Here is a 21,723-nt window from a genome sequence, read left to right as displayed (position 1 = left end):
GACCAGGAAAGGGGAGGTTTGGTGCAGACGACCACTATGATTCAGACTAAAACAAAAATCCAAGTCACCAAGGAATACTTTGCTGGTCTTTTCTGTAATCAAAAGTATTGCCAGGAAATACAATTTGAAAGTGTAATTACAAAAGGTTTAGGCCTAGCTCTCTCTGGAAAATGTGCCATTTTTCACTGTCAGTTCCGTGTTTGTGTTCATCTCAAAGGAGATCAGTCTGTGTCTGCAGACACTTCCCAACAAAGCTGAGAGCAGGTTTAGACCAAACGAGTTTAAAAACAGAGTCCTTCTCTCACTTTCCGATTTGTGGGAACTCCAGAGAGGGAAGAAAAAAAGAAGAAATTCTCCCCCCAATCCAGTACCAGTTAAATATTGCCGGCTTATTATCCTTCTCTTGAAAAAGTCTGACTGCATTTTGGTGGCACGTTTCCAAAGCAAAACGTCCCAAGGTGCTACACGGGAGCCTTGTCAAACAAAGGTTGGTACCAATCCACGTAAGAAGACATGAGGATAGATGACCAAAGGTTTGGCCAATATTTTAAGGCGCATTTTTAAGGGAGGAGAGTGAGCAAGAGAGGACAGGAGGCTTAAGGAGCGAAATTCAGAGCTTTGGACCCAGACAGTTGCAGCAACAGTCATCAGTGTTCAGTCTAAATTGAGGCGGGTGAACTTGAGAGAGTGCTTTCCCAAAGGAGTCAAATAGCACGGAAGGACGCCATAATGTCTGGGCTCCTTCAATGCCGGATGATTCCTAAATTCCCTTGGACAATTATCATCTCAATCATGGAGTGATTATCAGGCACATCAAGGCCTGATCTAGCAGGGCATAGAGATCTCGGACGTATAGGATGGGGGCAGGGCAGTGGAGGGTTTGAATAAAGGATGAGAATTTTAAAATTGAGGTTTTGCCAGTCTGGGTCAGCAAGTTCAATGGGTGATGGGTGAATGGGACTTGCAATGAATTAGAATGCAAATAATGGGAGTTTGGGCGGGCTCACATTTATTTGCCGTTAACTATTGTTGGCTCGATATCCCTCGAAGGCCGGGAAGGGGTGGGAGTGTTGAGATATGCAGGACACAAGACTCTAACTTGGGCCCTTGCTCTATCTGCCCAGGTGGTAGCAGTGTTCTGGCAGTTGGCTTCACTGGACTGGGCAGGATATTCAATCAGAAATCAGGCACAAGAGTTTCAGCAGAGATTTGATAGAGTTGGTGAAAATCAGGGAGTGTTTTGTTCAAACAAGGTGTCATGTGAGAGTACCTTTAAGAAATGGGTGTTTATAAAATAGCTGTAGTAGATGTACCTTTAAGAAATGGATGTTTATCAGTGATGTCAGAGTGTGGGTGGAGCTGGGCTGTCTGTCTGCTTTCACTTTCGTTCTGGGTTGTTTGCTACAGGGTGTGTTTTTAGTTTCGTTTTGAGAGCTGGATAGCTGCAGACACAGGAAGAAGGTGCGTTAGTCTCTCTCTCTCTCTCTGCAATCTAAAGACGGTCTCCAGATCCTTTGGTGATTTAAAAATAGTATCTGTTTCTGTAGAGAAGTTAAACCCAATGTTTTTCTGTAAAAAGGTTTTTTATGTCTTATGGATGTTGCAAGGAAAGATTAAGAGTTATGTATAGAGTACTGTATTCTTTGGGGGATTTATTGGTGTTGATAGTTGTTAATATGTTTACTGTGGGTTTATAAAGTGTTAACTGGTTTCATAAATAAACATGGTTTTAATTTAAGAGTACTGTAGCTAAGACTCTAACTTGGGCCCTTGCTCCATCTGCCCAGGTGGTAGCAGTGTTCTGGCAGTTGGCTTCACTGGACTGGGCAGGATATTCAATCAGAAATCAGGCACAAGAGTTTCAGCAGAGATTTGATAGAGTTGGTGAAAATCAGGGAGTGTTCTGTTGGAACAAGGGGAAACTGTTTCGGGAGGCAGAGGAGTCAGTAACCTGCAGTCACAGGTTTAAGAGAATTGCCAAACGAGCCAGAAGCAAGATGAGGAGAAATTCACTGACCAGCGAGTTATTATGATCTGGATGCATTCAGGATAAAACAGCGCAGGAGAGTCCTTTTGACCCTTTCTGCACCGTGCATGAAAAACATCTGACCTGTCTATCTAATCTCATTTGCCAGCACTTGGCCCATAGCCTCGAATGTTAAGACTCGCCAAGTGCTCATCCAGGTACCTTTGAAAGGATGTGAGCCAACCCGCCTCTCCCACCCTCCCAGGCAGCGCATTCCAGACCGTCACCACCCCCTGGGTACAAATTCTCCCCAAACCTCCTGCCCCTCACCTTGAACTTGTCCCCCCTCATAATTGTCCCTTCAACGGAAGGGAACAGCTGCTCCCTATCCACCCTGCTCAGGCCCCTCATAATCTTGTCCACCTCGATCAGGTCACCCCTCAGTCTTCTCTGCTCCAGTGAAACCAACCCATGTCTATCCAACCTCTCTTCATAGCTTAAACGTTCCATCCCAGGCAACATCCTGGTGAATCTCCTCAGCACCCCCTCCAGTGACATCCTTCCTATAATGTGGTGACCAGAATTGTACACAGAACTCCAGCTGCAACCTCACCAACGTTCTATACAACTCCAACATGGCCTCCCTGCTTTTGTAATCTATGCCTCGATTGATAAAGGCTAGTGTCCCAAACACCGTATTCACCATCCTGTTAACCAGCCTTTCCCCCCTTCAGAGATCTATGGACAAACACACCGAGGTCTCTTTGTTCCTCAGGACTTCCGTGTCAGGCCATTCAATGAATATTTCCTTGTCACATTGCTCCTTCCAAAGTGTAACACCTCACACTTCTCAGGGTTAAATTCCATCTGCCACTTACCTGCCCATTTGATCATCCCGACTATACCTTCCTGTAACCCAGGACACTCAACCACCCGGCCAATCTTTGTGTCATCCACAGATGTATTGATCCTTGTTGCCACCGAAGTTGGCCATTCCCTGAATACAAAATGGAGAAACGCAAAGCTTGCAGGGTAAAATGGACAAAGTTTGCAGCACAAGCAGGCTGCAACAAGCCACTGTGTATTCTGTCTGCTAAGAGAGCAGACAGCACCGAAACGAACATTCCGCATACTAATAAGGCAATCTCCGGGACAGTTAACATAGCAATGGAACGATCCCAGGGACAAATGACACAAATAGGGAAGTGATTGCAACAGTGTATGGGAAACCAGACACACCGGCACCAGCGGGGTTCGAAGACAAAGCACCTGAAGGCCCGCCCAGTAGCCGGAGCACAGCCTCAGTATTGGGGAGATTCAAACAAATCGATTGGGAAGAGACCCAATCGATCCCCAGCAGATAGGGGGTCCGCCCAAAAGGGCGCAAAGCCCTGGGACCTATAAAAGACAGGTCCCAAACTCAGTTCATTCTTCTTGACCAGCCCTCCTCTCTTGACCAGCCCTCTCGACCAGCCTTTACCGAAGAAGACCTTGACCGAGAGAGAGGAGAGGTTCGGACAGCCGCCGCCAGCAAGTAAGTGTCTCACAACAATCGCTACCAGAGATAGACACTCCTGACCCCTTTTAACCCGTACCAACCTGAAGTCTGCGGACCCAGTGCAGAGCAAGAGGCCATTGTCCCCCTGATCCGGCAGTTCCTTATTCAGATAAGTATTGGTCTATTTAGTGGTAGGAATAGTTTAGTCATCTTAGTGTGTGCATGAGTAGTTTATAATTGTATTATAATAAACTCATTTGTTTGAACTTACTAATTGGTGTATGGTTTTATTGCTTTGAACTTGACCTTGAAGCTTGTGGCGGTATCTTAATGATACCTGGCGACTCCAGAGCTAAGGAACGAAACAGAGCCAAATTGAGTGTTAAGCACACTCATCCAGAATGAACAACATCCTCCCCCCACGTAGTCATCTATGTCATTTATATAAATGACAAACAACAGGGGAGCCAGCATAGATCCCTGTGGTACTTCACTTGACACTGGCTTCCAGTCATTAAAGCAACAGTCATACTTTTCACTGTACCTCAGTACACGTGACAATAAACAAATCCAATCCAATCCAATCTCTCAAACTAAGCCAATTTTGAATTCACCTTATCAAGTTCTCCTGTATCCCAGGTTCATTTTCCTTTTTAATAAGTCTTCCATGTGGGACTTTGTCAAAGGCTTTGCTGAAATCCATGTAAACTACATTAACTGCACTACCCTCATCTACACACCTGGTCACATGCTCAAAAAGTTCAATCAAATGTGTTAGGCACGACCTCTCTCTGACTATCTGAAAGGATGGGGACAGGAGCTTGAATAATAACTTTCAAAAGGGAATTGAATAAATGTTTGAAGGGCTGTGATGAGAGGATAGGGGACTGACGGGAAACATAATGCTTGTGTCACTGAACTAATAATACAGCGTTCTGGATGAATGATCCATTGATATGAGTTCAAATCCCACCATGGCAGCTGTGATTTTACTCAATGATTTAAATCTGGAATTGAAAAGTTAGGATCAGTAATGGCGATGATGCAACTCCTGGATTGTTAGGGAACCCCACCTGATTCACAAATTCCTTTTAAAGCTGGAAACGTGTTGTCCTTACCCAGCCACTGCAATGTAGGGTCGGTGGCTGACTCTCCTCTGAAATGGCCCGGGAAGACACTGTGGTCAAGAAGGTTCCTCACTACCATCACCTCCCCATCAGGGGCAACCTGCATTTGCCAGCGACACCCAAATTCTGAAAATGAGACAGAGTGAGGTGAAGCAGAGTGAGGTGACCCTCTGCTGATGAGGGGCCGAATGGATTCTTTCGGAGTGGAACAATTTCCATGGTTCCTTTGGATGATTATTATTCCAAAGTAACTGCGCTCGACATAGATTCAAGGCATTGGGTGTGGCAGTGAGGACTGTGGGAAAGATCAGAAGCATCATTGTGGTTGCAATAGGTAATTCTGTCAGAACAGCTCCTCAAGGAGGACAGCAAGTGAGTGAGGAGGGGGAGGGGATTTCTGAGCTTTGGGCTCAGTAGGCTGAAGGCATGGTTGCCAATGTTCAGTCTGAATTAAGGCCGGTTAGTTTGAGAGGGTGCTCGCCATTCTGCTCTCCAATGATTATCACTGCAGGTAGTTGCCAGTGTTACTACATGTCCAAGTAAGGTGCTGCAGAATGAGCTGTAACACCGAGATCCCGCTGATCACTGGTGTACCAGCAGAGTCAATGAAAGGGTGGGTGGGAGGGAAAATGCTAGGTTGGTATAAACACTCTCTGCGTCAGGTTGCCGACTCAAACCTGGCTCCAGGCAGTTGAGCACAATTATCGAGGCGGATACCCCCAGTACACTGCATGAGAGAGAGCCTCATTGTCTGTGGTACCATCCTTCAAATAAGCCATTAAGTCAAAGCCCCATCTGTTGTCTCAGGCGCGACTTTGAAGAGTTCTCCAGGGTGTCCTGCCACATATTCATCCGTCAATCAACAACACAAAACACACCATCTGGCCATCAGCTCATTGTTGTTTGTGGGAGCTTGCTGTGCTTTGTGGGAGCTTGCTGTGCTTTGTGGGAGCTTGCTGTGCTTTGTGGGAGCTTGCTGTGGTAGGTCAATCCAATTTCGTAATGAGGCTTTTTGCTTTTCAATTGGACAGTCAACTGGCCAAGTACCCGCAGGCGTGGTTCACGTATGCTTCCACCCGGTTGGAGCTCGGCGTCACGGCTGTGGTGGCCGTCCTGGTGGGGGGGGCGGAGGGATAAGTTGTTTCTGCCGGGGGGGGGGGGGGGGGGGGGGGAGGGCTCCACGACAGCCACGCCCGCGATTGCGGGCCACCGATTGGCAGGCGCGCACGATCTGGGGGGGGGGGGGGCCTACATTCTTCCGCGGTGGCCCGCTGTGTGGCTCCGCCGTGTTACACGGCGGCGGCGCACGTGCGGACCCGTGGCCGGCCGCCGCGCGCATGCGCGGACCTGCGGCAAGCAGAACAGGGCCGCGTAAGGCAGCTGGAGCAGCGTGGAGCACTTGGCCATCGTGCTGGACCCTGTGGGCAACAGAATCGCTGGGCCAAGAGGCCCGTTGGCACCGGCGTGAAATATTCCGGTGTTTACTCCGGCGTCAACACTTAGCTGCGATTTTGGAGAATCCCAGCCATAGGGTTTAAGAGTAGGGAGGTTACGCTGCACCTGTATAAATATTGGTTAGGCCACAGCTAAAGTATTGTGTGGAGTTTGGGAATCCACATTATAGGAGGGATGTGATGGCACTGGAAAGGGTGCAGAGGAGATTTACCAGGATGTAGCCTGGGCTGGAGAGTGTTAGTTATGAAGAGAGATTGGATAGACTGGGGTTAGTTTCCTTGGAGCAGAGGAGACTGAGAGGGTACCTGATTGAGATGTATAAAATTATGAGGGGCATAGATAGAGTGGACAGGAAACAATCACCAGGCAGGAATGTTCCCTTCCAGTCGGAGAATATATCAGCAGTCAAGGGCATTCAGCCTCTGATCTTCACGTATGTGTTCTCCAAGACGGCCTTCAGGACGCGCGGCAACGCAGAATCGCCGAACAGAAACTGATAGCCAAGTTCCTCACACATGAGCACGGCTCAATGGGAACTTGGATTCATGTCTCATTACATTCACTCCCCACCATCTGGCCTGGGCTTGCAAAATCCTACCAACTGTCCTGGCTTGAGACAATTCACATCTCTTTAACCTGTGATTATCCCTTTCTCCAGTCGCACAATCTGGACCTGCAAAGACTTAATTACCTGCAAAGACTCGCATATCATCTTGCATCATTGGCTTTGACTTTATATGCTGTGTTTGTGTAACCTATCTCTTCACTCACCTGATGAAGGAGCTGTGCTCCGCAAGCTAGTGATTCCAAATAAAGCTGTTGGACTTTAACCTGGTGTTATAAGACTTCATACTGTTCCCACCCCAGACCAACGCCAACATCGTCACATCAAGACATACAAGGCTATGGGACAAGAGGTGAAAAATGGGATTAGACTAGGTGGTTGTTTTGGCCGGCGCAGATGTGATGGGCTGAAGGACCTTTTCTGTGCTGTAAATGTCCATGACTCTATGACCAGGAGGTCTGTACAGCAACCCCAGCAGACTTCGAGGCCACTAAGACCACCCTGTGACCGGCTGCTGATTCTACCTTTGATTTAAAACTTTCAAGAGTTGGAGAGAGGGCACCACAATATGGCAGCCTCCCCTCGCTGTCTCTATCGCACTTACCTTCAATGTTGGAGGGCCTCTCGCTGGTCCTCGAGCTTCGAGAGCCAGCCCATCATCTTTAATTGAATGGCAAGCCCACCTTCCTGCTGGTACAGCAAGGGCGGCACGGCAGCACAGTGGTTAGCACTGTCGCTTCACAGCTCCAGCGATACAGGTTCGATTCCCGGCTTGGGTCACTGTCTGTGCCGAGTCTGCACGTTCTCCCAGTGTCTGCGTGGGTTTCCTCCGGGTGCTCCGGTTTCCTCCCACAGTCCAAAGATGTGCAGGTTAGGTGGATTGGCCATGATCAATTGCCCATGGTGTCCAAAAAAAAAAGGTTAGGTGGGGTTACAGGAATAGGGTGGAGGTGTGGGCTTAAGTAGGGTGCTCTTTCTTGATGGGCCGAATAGCCTCCTTCTGCACTGTAAATTCTATGTAAAAATTCTATGGTAATTAGCCAATTCAAGAAAAATCGCAGCAGGTGATTTCTGACCCCCATTTGACTCATGTCAAGGTCCTGAAGCCTATCATGATCTTCACGATCTAAAAATCCACCCCCAAGGAAAACCCTGTCCCTGTGCTTAAATAAGGAAGTTATTAACTTCAGGCTAGTGAGCAATAGGCCAGATACAAACTCAGAGAAACACAAAATATAAGTGTCTGAATTAAATATTCAGGCTCGAACAAGCACTAAGGAATTAAGTAAAACCAAAGGCCTGTTGTAAATGAAGGAAGCTACAGATAGTCGTTCTGTAGTACAGAACTTGAATATTACTAAAAAGAAAGATTTTGCTGAAGTTTTTCATTGTGGACTCATCAGAAAAAATGCAAGAATGCAAACAATCGCAACAATTTATACTTCAGGAGAAAAGGGTGCTGATTGGTTTCTACACAGCAACATCTTGGCCAATCTCTGCCAATTTGCCAGCTAATCAGCACCCTTTCTCCTACAGAATACATTATTGTGATCGTTTGAAATTTGGCATTCTTCTATTTACCCTGATGAGAGCAAGAATGAGTCTTTCTTTTCAGCAATATTTAAGCTACGGAGTCTGCGGCAGAATAGGTGGTAACTTCTAGACCCAGAAAAATAGATATGTAAAATAACTTGATTTCCTGATTGTACAGAACTTGAGTATTGCCAAAAAGAGACATGTCGAAGCTTTTTGTTTTGCACTAATTAGGACACATCACAAGAATGATAGCATAAGGGGAAAACAACAATTTGTACTAAATGGGAGAATGCTGCTGGTTGGGAAGTCAGCTTTGATTGGTAGAAGCATTACCATGGAGAATGCACTAGTTGGTGGTGACTGACAACTAACTTCCAAGCATCGTTTGAAATTTAAACCAGGCAGTTTGATCCCGATTGGTCAAAATATTACTCGAGGAATGAATCAGCGAATGGCTGTCACTTATTTTGTTTAGCCAAAACAGCTGCAATGTGTACATGTACATGTTCATTCTATCTGGAATGAGCAGGACCCTGTACATTAATCCAGTGCACTCAAATGGGCAATACTGTGAGCCCGACTGACAATCTAAAATTGGTTGTCAGTGTAATTCTTAGCACACTAAGGATTATTTAGCACATGTTGTCCAATCGCGGAATCACATCTAATGTTGAATGCTGTGTTTTCAGTTTTGCAAGCATGGGCTGGTTGGGTATGATCTGTACCTTGCCCCTTGCAAACAGCAGTGGGACATGCTATTTGACATGATCAGCCAATCGTTGGGATGTTTGGCCTATATATCTAGCATCAAGCAGTGTTACAGTGAAGGGTGCATTATATATCAGAGTGTTACAGTCAGGGGTGTATGGGATATCAGAGCATTACAGTGAGGGGTGTATCAGAATGTTACAGTGAGGGGTGGGGCATATAAGTGTGTTACAATGAGGGGTGTGGGGTAGAAAAGAGAGTTACAGTGAGGGGTGTATCAGTGTTACAGTGAGGGGTGTGGGGTAGAAAAGAGAGTTACAGTGAGGGGTATATCAGAGTGTTACAGTGTGGGGTGTGGGATATATCAGTGTTACAGTGAGGGGTGTGGGGTATATCAGAGTGTTACAGTGTGGGGTGTGGGATATATCAGTGTTACAGTGAGGGGTGCGGGGTATATCAGAGTATTACAGTGAGGGGTGCGGGGTATATAAGAATGTTACAGTGAGTGGTATATCAGAGTGTTACAGTGATGGGGTGGGGCATATAAGTGTGTTACAATGAGGGGTGTGGGGTAGAAAAGAGAGTTACAGTGAGGGGTGTATCAGAGTGCTACACTGAGGGTGCGGGGTATATCAGAGGGTTACAGTGAGGGGTGTGGGGTATATCAGAGTGTTACAATGAGGGGTGTGGGGTATATCAGTGTTACAGTGAGGGGTGCGGGGTATATCAGAGTATTACAGTGAGGGGTGTATTAGAGTGTTACAGTGAGGGGTGTATCAGAGTGTTACAGTGAGGGGTGTGGGGTATATCAGAGTGTTACAGTGAGGAGTGTGCGGTATATCAGTGTTACAGTGAGAGGTGTGGGGTATATCAGTGTTACAGTGAGGGGTGTGGGGTATATCAGTGTTACAGTGAGGGGTATATTGGAGTGTTACAGTGAGGGGTGTGGGGTATACCAGTGTTACAGTGAGGGGTGTGGGGTATATCAGTGTTACAGTGAGGGGTGTGGGGTATATCAGAGTGTTACAGTGAGGGGTGTGGGGTATATCAGTGTTACAGTGAGGGGTATATCAGAGTGTTACAGTGAGGGGTATATCAGTGTTACAGTGAAGGGTGTGGGATATATCAGTGTTACAGTGAGGGGTGTGGGGTATATCAGTGTTACAGTGAGGGGTGTGGGGTATATCAGAGTGTTACAGTGAGGGGTGTGGGGTATATCAGTGTTACAGTGAGGGGTGGGGGTATATCAGAGTGTTACAGTGAGGGGTGTGGGGTATATCAGTGTTACAGTGAGGGGTGTGGGGTATATCAGTGTTACAGTGAGGGGTGTGGGATATATCAGTGTTACAGTGAGGGGTGTAGGGTATATCAGAGTGTTACAGTGAGGGGTGTGGGGTATATCAGTGTTACAGTGAGGGTTGTGGGGTATATCAGTGTTACAGTGAGGGGTGTGGGGTATATCAGTGTTACAGTGAGGGGTGGGGGTATATCAGAGTGTTACAGTGAGGGGTGTGGGGTATATCAGTGTTACAGTGAGGGGTGGGGGTATATCAGAGTGTTACAGTGAAGGGTGCGGGGTATATCAGAGTGTTACAGTGAGGGGTGTGGGGTATATCAGTGTTACAGTGAGGGGTGGGGGTATATCAGAGTGTTACAGTGAGGGGTGTGGGGTATATCAGTGTTACAGTGAGGGGTGTGGGGTATATCAGTGTTACAGTGAGGGGTGTGGGATATATCAGTGTTACAGTGAGGGGTGGGGGTATATCAGAGTGTTACAGTGAGGGGTGTGGGGTATATCAGTGTTACAGTGAGGGGTGGGGGTATATCAGAGTGTTACAGTGAAGGGTGCGGGGTATATCAGAGTGTTACAGTGAGGGGTGTGGGGTATATCAGTGTTACAGTGAGGGGTGTGGGGTATATCAGTGTTACAGTGAGGGGTGTGGGGTATATCAATGTTACAGTGAGGGGTGTGGGGTATATCAGTGTTACAGTGAGGGGTGTGGGGTATATCAGTGTTACAGTGAGGGGTGTGGGGTATATCAGCAGCAGTCTGTTATAATTATTAAGCTTATTAAAACTCTTTTGAAAAAAATTATGTCTAATGCGACTTAAGTTCTGGAAGGATTACAAATCAACTGTACAAGGGGTATTACAGCATTAAGGGAACGAGAGTATAGACAAACCATCCACCACCAATTAATATCACCCAAAGATAAAGTGGATTTCTGGAGACTGACGGGTTGGATCACCAAAGCACTTGGGTACAACTGGTTCCAATTAGTGCTGAGTGAGTGCAGGCCCGGCTCTGTGCTGAAAAGGGCCTGCCGAATACATACCACTAATAAGCAGCCCCGTGCCCTGTGCATTGTATTTGTCAGATGGCAATTTACAGTAATCCTCTGGTACAAAACTTAAATATCTGCAGCTGAATTTTTTTTTTCTCTTCTGTTTTCTTTTTCAGAGACGGGTGCAAGGCGAAAATAACTGAGGGGAGAGAAAAACAAGATGGGCTCATGTGGCCGGGGCCAGGCTGAGCGTGCAAGCGAGCGTGTTGAGTGACGGGCGTTTTAGTGCTAGCCAGGGACCGCGTCGAGAGGTCAGAGGAAAGTTTTTTGGCAGAGGGTTCTCGGGAAACAATGAACTTCCACATATTTATTTGCCATTTCTTTGTTTTTATAGCGAGCTGAATAAATGAGTTAAACGACATGGAATGAGTCTGCACAGTGTCTGCACAGGTTATAAGTCATTATTATACTTCACTGAGCTGTGCTATGTTGGTCCAGAAAAGGCAGCGAAAAGTATCTCGAATTCTTTCGGTCAAAAATTCATTTTGTTTTTCCTATGTTTAAAAAAAAAATGTAATGCAATCACTTGGGTATTTCATTATTCTTTTTTTGTTCAGTCCAGATCAGGACGTCTGCAGACTCCTCGCTTTCTGTACAAAAGGTCTATTTATTAAAGTGTTTCCTGATTCTGTTGCGGGGGCTCTGATTGCTGTTCACGCATTACTCCTAAATAAGATTAGCTCTTGTGTATATATTGCTGCAATAGGAAGCTTATCAAGATCAAGATTTTTTTTCCCTTGTTGAATATGTGCTACTAACACAAAGCAGGGAAGAGCTTGGGGCGAGACAGGTCTCACAGTGCAGCATCTCCCTGACGATGCACAACTTTACAAATCATTGACCACTGGGGAGAGAGCTGTGACTTAAAAAAACGATTCTCAGACTCTGTGGATAGAGCTTGCACTGTTCCATAGTGGTACTGTACCATCTCTAACATACCATATCCATAGTTGTACTGTAAGAAGTCTTACAACACCAGGTTAAAGTCCAACAGGTTTGTTTCAAACACGAACTTTCGGAGCACTGCTCCTTCCTCAGGTGAATGGAGAGGTATGTTCTGAGAGTTGTACTGTGCCATCTCTGACATATCATAGCTGCCCAGGTGTATTTGGTGGGACAGTGCACAGGGAGACTCATTCTGTACCTAATCTGTGCTGTGCCTGCCCAGGAAAGAGTTTTATTGGACAGTGTAGAAGGAGCTTTATAACCTAACCCCGTGCTGTACCTGTCCTGGGAGTGTCTGAACAGAATAGTGTAGAGGGAGCTTTACTCTGTATCTAACCCCGTGCTGTCCCTGTCCTGGGAGTGTTTGATGGGGACAGTGCAGAGGGAGCTTTACTCTGTATCTAACCCTGTGCTGTACCTGCCCTGGGAGTGTTTGATGGGGACAGTGTAGTGGGGCTATACTCTGCATCTAACCCCGTGCTGTACCTGTCCTGGGAGTGTTTGATGGGGACAGTGCAGAGAGAGCTTTACTCTGTATCTAACCCTGTGCTGTACCTGTCCTGGGAGTGTTTGATGGGGACAGTGTTGAGGGAGCTTTACTCTGTATCTAACCCCGTGCTGTACCTGTCCTGGGAGTGTTTGATGGGGATAGTGCAGAGGGAGCTTTACTCTCTTTCTAACCCAGTGCTGTACCTGTCCTGGGAATGTTTGATGAGGACAGTGTAGAGGGAGCTTTACTCTGTATCTAACCCTGTGCTGTACCTGTCCAGGGAGTGTTTGATGGGGACAGTGTAGAGGGAGCTTTATTCTGTATCTAACCCCGTGCTGTACCTGTCCTGGGAGTGTTTGATGGAGACAGTGTAGAGGGAGCTTTACTCTGTATCCAACCCCGTGCTGTACCTGTCCTGGAAGTGTTTGATGGGGACAGTGTAGAGCAGTGTTCCTCAAAATCGGGGGCGCGGGCGGGTGTCGGGAGGGTCGCGGAGCCGTCCTTCACGGCATTCCCGATTGCGCAAATCCCCGTGCAGCAGCCGGCTGCAAGTGGCGATTAAAATGGCCACGAACATGTAAAAAAATTGGCCGCATTGCGCATGATCATCGGCGCGCATGCACAAAACTACGCACATGCGCAATGCGGCCAAATTTTTTTAAACGGTCGCAGCTTTTTGTTTTACGAGTTTGGGGGGTTTTTATTCATTTATTTTATTCGTTTTACTTTTTATTTTTTTCATTTCTTTTATTCATTTTTTTTTATTACAAGTTCGGCGGGTGTTTATTCATTTATTTTATTCATTTTTATTTTTTCATTTGTTTTATTCATTTTATTTTTTTTACAAATTCGGGGGGGTTTTATTTGATAAAATTTTACAGGAAAAAAATGCAGAACTTTGGACAGTTGGAGACTCCCTACTTTCCGACACCGGAAGGCGTCACCTTCATCCAACAGGTTCCATTGGAGGAGCGTGTACGAGGGCCAAAGGGACCCAAAACCATTTCCTCCATATTTGTCAGCAGCAAACAAGGTAAGGGAAAATGGTGGGTCGCACAGGTCAGCCTGCGTGGGTCCCGAAGGTTGGCCGTTTGGTAAAAATGGCCACTGAAAAAAAGTTTGAAGAACAATGGTGTAGAGGGAGCTTTACTCTGTATCTAACCCCGTGCTGTACCTGTCCTGGGAGTGTTTGATGGGGACAGTGTAGAGGGAGCTTTACTCTGTATCTAACCCCATGCTGTAGCTGCCCTGGGAGTGTTTGATGGGGACAGTGTAGAGGGAGCTTTACTCTGTATCTAACCCCATGCTGTAGCTGTCCTGGGAGTGTTTGATGGGGACAGTGTAGAGGGAGCTTTACTCTGTATCTAACCCCATGCTGTAGCTGTCCTGGGAGTGTTTGATGGGGACAGTGTAGAGGGAGCTTTACTCTGTATCTAACCCCATGCTGTACCTGTCCTGGGAGTGTTTGATGGGGACAGTGTAGAGAGCTTTACTCTGTATCTAACCCCGTGCTGTACCTGTCCTGGGAGTGTTTGATGGGGACAGTGTAGAGGTTTTATTCTATATCTAACCCCGTGCTGTACCTGTCCTGGGAGTGTTTGATGGGGACAGTGTAGAGGGAGCTTTATTCTGTATCTAACCCCGTGCTGCACCTGTCCTGGGAGTGTTTGATGGGGACAGTGTAGAGGGAGCTTTGCTCTGTATCTAACCCCATGCTGTAGCTGTCCTGGGAGTGTTTGATGGGGACAGTGTAGAGGGAGCTTTACTCTGTATCTAACCCCATGCTGTAGCTGTCCTGGGAGTGTTTGATGGGGACAGTGTAGAGGGAGCTTTACTCTGTATCTAACCCCATGCTGTAGCTGTCCTGGGAGTGTTTGATGGGGACAGTGTAGAGGGAGCTTTACTCTGTATCTAACCCCATGCTGTAGCTGTCCTGGGAGTGTTTGATGGGAACAGTGTAGAGGGAGCTTTACTCTGTATCTAACCCCATGCTGTAGCTGTCCTGGGAGTGTTTGATGGGGACAGTGTAGAGGGAGCTTTACTCTGTATCTAACCCCATGCTGTAGCTGTCCTGGGAGTGTTTGATGGGGACAGTGTAGAGGGAGCTTTACTCTGTATCTAACCCCATGCTGTACCTGTCCTGGGAGTGTTTGATGGGGACAGTGTAGAGAGCTTTACTCTGTATCTAGCCCCGTGCTGTACCTGTCCTGGGAGTGTTTGATGGGGACAGTGTAGAGGTTTTATTCTATATCTAACCCCGTGCTGTACCTGTCCTGGGAGTGTTTGATGGGGATAGTGTAGAGGTTTTATTCTATATCTAACCCCATGCTGCCCTGTCTGTGAGTTTTTTTTATGGGACAGGGTAGAGGAAGCTTTACTCTGTATCTCCTCCCTGCTTTGCTTGCCCACAGCATGTGTTCAAATTCAACCATTGATTTTGAGAATTTGAATTCAGTTTTAAAAATCAGTTAAGAAGATGGCTTTAGTAAAAAGGACCCTGAAGCTGTTGGATTGTCACAAAATCCCAAATGGATCACTAATGTGTTTTAGGGAAGGCACCTACTGATCGTGTCCTGTCTGCTGTCGAGGGGACGGCAGTCCCACGACAATGTGGTTCATGTCAGTCATTTCTATTAAAGCATTGCAAGAAGAAATCCATCACCATCTTCCCAGGTTATCTGAACATCTGAAATAGGAGAGTAGGCCATTTGGCCCATTGAGCTTGCTCTGCCATTTCATAAGATCATGGCTGATCTATTTGTGTTTCAAGTTATACATTCCTATCTGCCCTCCGATAACCTTTGATTCCCTTCCTAACAAGAATTTACCTACCTCCACTGTAAAAATATTCAATGACCTCCGCCTCCATGAGGCAGAGAGTTCCAAAGCCGCCTTTAGCGAAATAAATTCTCCTCATCTCTGTCTGAAAAGGGCGACCCCTAATTTTAAAGCACTGACCCCTAGTTCTGGACTCACCCAGGAGAGCAAATGTCCTTTCCACATCCAACTTGTCAAAACTATTCAGGGCATTATATTTTTTTAAAATTAATTTTTATGGGACGCGGGAGGTGATCATTACCTGACACTTGTGTGGTGCGAATGCTACTTGCCAGCCCAAGTCTGGATATTGTCCAGGCCTTGCAACATTTGCACATGGACTGTTGCAAATGGTACTGAACATTGTGCAATCATCAGCGAACATCCCCACATATAAGCCAGTGTCCAAGGGTGCAGATTGCTCTGTATATGTTGCTTCTGATAACACTGCTGGACTTTCCATAATTTCTAAACACTGCTGGACTTTCCATAATTTCTAAAATGTCAACAATAGACAATTACATCTGTATAGTACCCTTAAATAGACTTAACAGTTGTGAGGCATAAAGTTAAAACATTTGCAGGAGCGACCAATATCAGTAGTGGGGCTAATGTAATCATAGAATTTACCTTGCAGAAGGGGGCCATTTGGCCCATCGAGTCCGCACCGGCTCTTGGAAAGAGCACCCTACCCAAGGTCCACACCTCCACCCTATCCCCATAACCCAGTAACCCCACCCAACACTAAGGGCAATTTAGCATGGCCAATCCACCTAACCTGCACATCTTTGGACTGTGGGAGGAAACCGGAGCACCCGGAGGAAACACACGCACACACGGGGAGGACGTGCAGACCCCGCACAGACAGTGACACAAGCCGGGAATCGAACCTGGGGCCCTGGAGCTGTGAAGCAATTGTGCTAACCACAATGCTACCGTGCTGCCAAATGAACACAAAATGCTGGAAATAAACAGCAAGTTTGTTTCTTTCTCCACAGTTAACATTTCAGGTTGATGACCTTTCATCACAAAGCAAAATACTGCAGCTGCTGGAAATCCGAAATAAACACGCTGATTACTTCTCCACCTGTTGGGAATTTCCTTCCCAGATTTCCAGCATCCACAGTATTTTTGCTTTGGATGTGTGTTTTTTTGAAAAAGGACGAGAGTGAAGTTGAGAGACTGTGTGTCGGGGGCAGAATTCCAAAGTTTAAGGCCAAGAGACTGACTGAAGGTATGGCCTCCAAAAGTGAGGGTGAAGGGAGAGGGGGATGCGCAAGTGGCCATGAATTAGTGGAACAAAAAGTTCAGGTGGCAAGTGGGAGGGTTTGTCGGCCTAGAAAAGGTTACAAACACTCGAATAAGAATTTTAAATTGGAGGTGTTGGGGGAGCGGTTACTATCGTAGGTCAGCGAGCACAGGAGTGATGATGGAGTCGGACTTAGTCTGGGTTAGAATGTGGCCAAAAGTATTGCCTAAGCTCAAGTCAATAAAAGTGTGAGATGGGAGCATGGAATGGAGGATAGCAGGATGGGATCAAGGATGGTCAGGAGAGTATTTAAATAGTTGAATCTGGAGGTGACAAAGGATGGGCTGAGGCAGGAACAGACACATGATATATTCGGGATGCAAACGTGTGCAGAGAGGATATAGAATTGGAAATCCAGATCGGGTTCAGATTGGTTACAAACGGTCTGATTCTGATCAAGACAGTGACTAGGCAAAAGGATCGATAGCTAGGGTACAAAGGTAGTTGTGGAGTCTGCAGACAACCTTCCCAACATCTAACTAGAAGCAACTGTTCTCAGCCAAGACTGGATATCTGAAAAGCAGCTCGACAGCAGAGAGGAATGTAGAGAGGCTATGGTGAGGTACAACTCTGTGTCCTCAGCTTACATATGGAACACAACCGTAAGTTTGCGGATGATGTCACCAAGAGGCAGAATGTAGGTGAGAAACTGGAAGGAGGTCATGGATAAATCCTTGGGGAAGTCTAGATGTACAGTGCAAGAGTGGGAAGAGAAGCCAATGCAGAAGGCAAACGCAGCTGGACAACAGATATATTAGAGGAAGATTGGAGTGACCAAGGGAGACTTGGAGAGAAGCAGTGGTCATGTCCCTGCCTCTGTACCAGAAGCTCTGGGTTCAATTCCCACTCCCAAGACTTGATGGAAAAGAAAGGTGCACTCAGACTGCAACCAAACAGGTTGAATATCAACCTCCAAATCCTTCCAACAGGAGAGATTCCTCGCCAGCAAAATGATGTCAAGAAGGTTGGAGCTTCTACCATCACTGTCCTTAGCTCTGACCACAACGTGCATATTTCCTTGGGTGCCAGTTAGCTAGATGGCCGGTGTGGATCAGATTGGTGCCAAATGCACAGGGTCTAATGCCCGATCCAGCTGGGGTGGATTTGGGGCCTCCTCCTTGCTCTAACCACAGAACTGAAGAAGGGATGGCCAATTGTGCCAAAGAGAAGAAATGAGATTGGGTGTTCTTTTTAAATCTGCCCACAGGATTTGGGCATTACTGGTTAGGCCAGCATTTACTGCCTCTTTGTCCTTCAGAAGATGGCGGTCAGCAGCCATCAAGAATCACAGCAGTGTGTGGTGAACCTGCATCCAGTGTTGTTAGGAAAGGAGCTCTTACCCTGGTTTGCAAGGCCAGGTTTCAGCAGGACACTGCACCAGAAGTTTCTAAAACGTTCAGAAAATTTGTTTTTAAGTCACGTTACTGGAATCCAAGTGTCGAGGGTTGGGACGCCTGCCACTAAGTACTTCCTCCGGTTTCCTCCCACAAGTCCTGAAAGACATGCTTTAGGTGAATTGGACATTCTGAATTCTCCCTCGGTGTACCCAAACAGGCGCCGGAATGTGGCGACTAGGGGATTTTCACAGTAACTTAATTGCAGTGTTAATGTAAGCCTACTTGCAACACTAATAAAGATTATTATTAGAACTTAGCATTGGATCGGTTGCCATTTGATGATGTAGCCTCTCACATTAAAAATGCTGACCTATGCAAGGCTGCTTTGGGATATTTCCACATTAGAAAAATGAGAAGTCAAACGGAGATCCTTCAGCAGATTGCTCTTAGACACCCCCTTGTGGCTGATATCAATGCACGGTACCTTCAAACTGGAATGGTGCTTAGCAAAGACGCACCAAAGTTCTTCCCCACTTTGTTGTATGCAAGTTGTAAACAAAGAAATAAAAGGAAACAAGTTGAGGTCTTCTGCACGTTAACAGCGTGCATAACCAAGTGTCTATTCTTACTGTTGGTTCAGCAGTATCTCCTCTCAATAAATAGAGGTTCAAACCGCCCTCCAGCACCGAGCACATATAGGAGTGCGGCAATAAGAGAGTATGGGATCGGCAGAAATGCTGCCTTTTAAATGAGATGTTAAATGGAGACCCTGAATAAGCATTCAACTGTTCACGTGAGCTCGGTCCTCTTCCAATAAAGCTTCTTTCAGTCCTGTAAACATTCCTTAGTCAACACCAGCAAACTGTCTTTAGATGTCAAATAGTAATTCATTGGCTGTGAATATGAAGTGGTGTGTCATAGTAAGTCCCAGTAACCCCATATCCAAGTAAATGTACAATAAAGCAAATACATAAATGACAACCAATGAATAAAATTGAATTGCTACAGTGACTGACGTGTCCTGACACTCATTTATAGCTACTGGTTGGTGTTTATGTTGGGGTAGGGAAGTCTCTGGTTGTTTTTTTTCATCTCACACTGGTCTCCACCAGGGGTCACAGAGGGGAATGTGAGCACTAATTTCAGCAGTCCCTCATCATTGTTCCAGCTCAATCCAACTCTGAGGATGCTTCAGCCACAATGACATAATTCAACAGGGAAAAAGCCACTATCCTGCCAAGATTTTAAAGTTCAGTTCATTCTGCAAGGCGATCAGCAGCACATCAAAAGATGATCTCTCCTGCCAAACCCTTCCAGTGGGGAACCAGAAAATGTTGACACGCCAGGGGATGTTAAAGCGCTGTCTTCACACAGTATTCGCTGACCTAGCTGTGTTAAAATCGGAATGCTGGTTTTAACAACAGGAGTCACGGCTGTAATAGCTTTGACAAAAATCCAAGACACATAACTGTGTGCCATGAAAAACAACAGTAATTCAAGTTCCAAGGAGTGTGCCCTAGACACTACTGTGCTTGACATTCAACAGTTCCACAAGTAAACCAACAGATGTAGTTGGTTCTAAAAAGGTGGGGAGAGGGTGGATGGGAGGGTGGTGGTGGGCAGATGGGAAGGGAGAGGTACTGAAATTAAGCCTTCTATTTTGATCCTTGAATATGGGTTTGCACTTGTGGAAGTGAACTTTGATTTCCAAAAGGAAATTAAATAAATACTGGATGAGAAAAAGTTGCAAAGATATGCAGAAAGAGTCAAGGAGTAGGTCTCTCCAGCAGAGGTGACAGACCCTGTGAGCCAAATGGTCTCATTTTGTGCTGCAATATTCTATAATTGGGATGGTGGAATGGTTGCTTTTTTCGTCAGGAGCTCCTCAGCAAGTTGGTGGCTTCGATACGGATAACTCCATCTCCTTAGCATTGTTCAAACTTGCAAGCAAGAAGTCATCAGAATCTACCACGCGAGTTTCAGAATCCTGACAGTGCAGGAGGCCATTCAAAGCCCATCAAGTCTGCAACGACCCTTCAGAAGACCACCTTGCCCAGGCCCAATCCCATGCCCTATCCCTGTAACCCCACCTAACCTTTTAGGCACTGGAGGGCAATTTAGCATGGCCAATCAACCTAACCTGCACTACTTTGGACCGTAAAAGGAAACCAGAGCACCTGGCGGAAAAGAGGGGAATGTGCAAACTCCACCTATTTTAATGGAAGGAGCATCGTCTTTTAATATAACAAAACAATTAGCACGGAGTGAGGGGTTTCCTTGTCCATATTCAGGTTTTTAAAAAACCATTCACAGCCCCTTTCTTTGTTCATCAAAAGGTATGGATTTTTCACTTTTTAAATCACATCTCTCAAAAGAAAGCATCTCCATGCAATTTACATTAAGCACTTAACGTACGATGGGTATTTTGTACAGAGCAAAGTCTCACCACAGCAATGGTGGGATTTGGGTGATGAGCAATGAATGTCAAATTCAACAGGTAGTCTTCCCACCACCGACTCATACACCCGTCCTGTTGGTCCAATTAATGATCACTTTGGGGCCCATGCCACTGTCACCTATATTTTACAATTGGCTTGGGTAGGCCCATGCAATGCAGGAAGCCAGGAAGCTGTAGATTCGTGGGCCATGGTTAGGAAAAGGTGAGAGAACCTCCGCTTGATCCATTGGAGGCACCTTTCAAGGTCATGCCTTCACACCTTATGGGTAGCACTGTGGTTAGCACAGTTGCTTCACAGCATCAGGGTCCCGGGTTCGATTCCCGTCTTGGGTCACTGTCTGTGCAGTCTGCACGTTCTCTGCGTGGGTTTCCTCCAGGTGCTCCGGTTTCCTCCCACAAGTCCTGAAAGAGGTGCTTGTTAGGCAAGTTGGACATTCTGAATTCTCCCTGTGCACCTGAACAGGCACCGGAGTGTGGCGACTAGGGGCTTTTCACAGTAACTTCATTGCAGTGTTAATATAAGCATACTTCTGACACTAATAAAGATTATTATAAACCTTCCACCCCGTCTCTTGAACCCAGTCCTCCAATTCCACTCCATCACCCCACCCAGACCCCAACCCTTGATTTACCTAGGTTCTTTGGCATGGTGGGACAGCCTGTAGTCACTGCTAGGACTAAAGCTTTCAGCTGTCTGATAACCCAACAGACCTCAATTTGCACGTTTTGGCGTTGAACTTATTTTTGTGTTCAGAGAGCAGCTGTTCATTATTTGCATCTTCTGGACACGTTTTGTTTCTTTACTTCCATTACCACTCCCTTTGGTCTGTCCCACCAACTCTTTTGTCATTGAATGTCTCCCATCTTCCACCGAACCATAAATCTCCCTTTTTCCTCATTTACACTCTCAATTTGACCTTCTTAAAACCTCTTACGTTTTCCAGTTCTGATGAAAGGTCAGTTTTCCTCTCTCCCCAGATGCTGCCAGATCTGCTGAGTATTTCCAGCATTTTGCTTTTATTACACAATTTGGTGACTTGATCATGTCAATTCAAACTCTTTAGCTGGGTTTATATTATTTGTTCGATTCTGGGAACCGGCTCCCATTGTTTATTCCATTAAAGGCAAAAGACTCAACAATAACTTGCATTTATACAACAGCATTAA

This window comes from Scyliorhinus canicula, chromosome 2, assembly GCF_902713615.1.
Source record: "Scyliorhinus canicula chromosome 2, sScyCan1.1, whole genome shotgun sequence".
NCBI lineage: Eukaryota > Metazoa > Chordata > Chondrichthyes > Carcharhiniformes > Scyliorhinidae > Scyliorhinus > Scyliorhinus canicula.
This window is presented reverse-complemented; position numbering follows the sequence as displayed.